This window comes from Silene latifolia, chromosome Y (assembly GCF_048544455.1).
Source record: "Silene latifolia isolate original U9 population chromosome Y, ASM4854445v1, whole genome shotgun sequence".
NCBI lineage: Eukaryota > Viridiplantae > Streptophyta > Magnoliopsida > Caryophyllales > Caryophyllaceae > Silene > Silene latifolia.
In genome coordinates this window covers 275,881,074-275,883,308 of record NC_133538.1, presented here as the reverse complement: position 1 = coordinate 275,883,308, position 2,235 = coordinate 275,881,074, and positions in this window count along the sequence as shown.

Here is a 2,235-nt window from a genome sequence, read left to right as displayed (position 1 = left end):
TCCGTTGATATTGGAATTTATAGAGAACCCGACAAACACCCGATGATGATAGGACACATGTATTTATTAATTGTCATTGTCATTATTTAGGTTCGTTTTACGATGTAGAATGAGCGTTGTCGACGGAGTATTTTAATTTAAATGATATTTAAATTAAAGTCTTTTTTAAGGTGATTTCAATTTATTTTATTTTATTTTGAATTTATTTTCTTAAGTTTATTTTATTGAAAATAAAATAAATATTTGATTTGAAAAATCATTTTATGAGTATATTTGATTTGAAAAATCATTTATTTTAATATGTTAATCGATTTGAAAAATCGATTTTAAAAGCGAAGAAAACTCGTTTTAAACATGTGTTTTGAAGCTCGATTATAGCTCGGTTTTTGAGCCCGTTTTCTTTACGAGTTGGCACGAATATCGAGTACACTAACCAACCTAAGCCTCTACCCATCCAACCCCAGTTCGAACCCCATAACCACGGCCCAAATCATGCCCCAAATCACCCCCAACAGCCCGCATAAAACACTAACAGCCCCCCTGTTTTGCAGCTCAAATCCCGAGCCCAAAACCCGCTCCAAATACCACCAAAACCCGTGCCCATTAACCCTAACTCATACCCTAGTATCCTACCCATATTACCCTAGCTTAACCACCAAGAAAACCCCTCTCAAACCCTCACAAAAGCTGCTGGACAGCAGCTATGCGTGAATGAGCCCGTCTGCCTCTCCCCCCTTTTAACCTACTTTAACTCCTTATAAATACCCCCTCTTCACCATACATTCATTCCTCCAAGTTCTCCATACATACAACCGTCACTTACAAGCTTTAAACTCCAGAAACAAACCCTAATTGCCTCTCAAAAACCCTCCACAAAACCGACTTGCAAACTGGAACAGTTTGTGTGTCCTCTTCGAAATACAATTCGTTCCTCCTTCAAACACCCATTAAAATTCGAGTTTCTTGTTCCAAATTAACCATACAACATCCATCTATACATTAGACAAAGATTTACGAGCCAAATTGCCCTTGAGAGTACACGAATTCCCTTGAAAAACAGAGTGTTATACACTCTGTTTTGTGACTTTCTGTCTGTCCAGTTCTGTTTGTGCTCGTTTTTTGTGCCCAATAACTCAAAACGAGCAGGGGTTGCTTTAAGATCTCTGTTCTCCTCTCTTTCTAGTTTTCAAAACATCTTTTAAATCGAATTTTCACCGTGAAACGTGAGAGAAATCGCTGTTTGAAAGTTGCTGTCCAGATTTGCCAAAAACGTGTTGTTTGCTTTGTTTCTTCGTCGACGACGGCCTCTCGAGATAAAATCTACCATCGATTACGACCCAAGACGGTGTAAACGATACATGTAGGTTGAGGGTGCATCAAATCCTCCTCTTTCTCCCTTTTATTTCATTTTTTATGTTTGTTTTTTATAGTTTGTTTTTGTTTGTTTATCGTTTTTTTGTTTATCGATTGTTCTAATTAACTACGAAACTAGTTTAGTCCGAGTATGAGTTAAAGTACCACCATGAACACCCGCGTTGACTTGAGATGGGAAAGAAACCGCTACATCAGTCGGTCGTACACCCCCGTCTCATTTACATATCCTCGTGTTCAAGGTAGGGCATTAATAAAACGAATTCTGACTTCGCTCTTCGCTTTTGACCCCTCTCTTCTCTCGTGTGATTCGACCCACCTTAGAACCCGTCACATGTTAGTATGACCTCTGATTGTTAACATATAACTCATTTAGATGACATTAGATCAATTTGATAACCTAATTAGACACATTAGGGTACATCGACGTAGCTTTAAAAATCAACTAACAATTACAGAACTTAATTGAATGCATCTCTCTCTCTTCACCTAATTTCTCGCTAGTATAAGAGTGCGTGATTAGCACCTTCTTATTAACACTCGATGAGTTAAATTAATTAGCAAACTTGACCTAATTGGACCCCTTTAGGCCGTATAGAATGCGCGTTGGCAAGGTATCTTTTCAAATCGATCAACGTCGTTTCTAACTCGTTTTCTAACTTGTTTCCTATCCCGTTTCGCAATCATCTATCTAACCTAATGAATCTAACCTAAGGATTAGGGTATGCTAGATCGTGTAGGCCGTGTTTGGCCGTGTCCTTGTAGTCCCTTTTCTCGTTGTTTTCTCATCTTTATCTCGTTATTTCGTATCTTGTAATTACTTTGTTTATCGGGTCGTGTTTGGTAGTTTGTTTGTAATTTTCA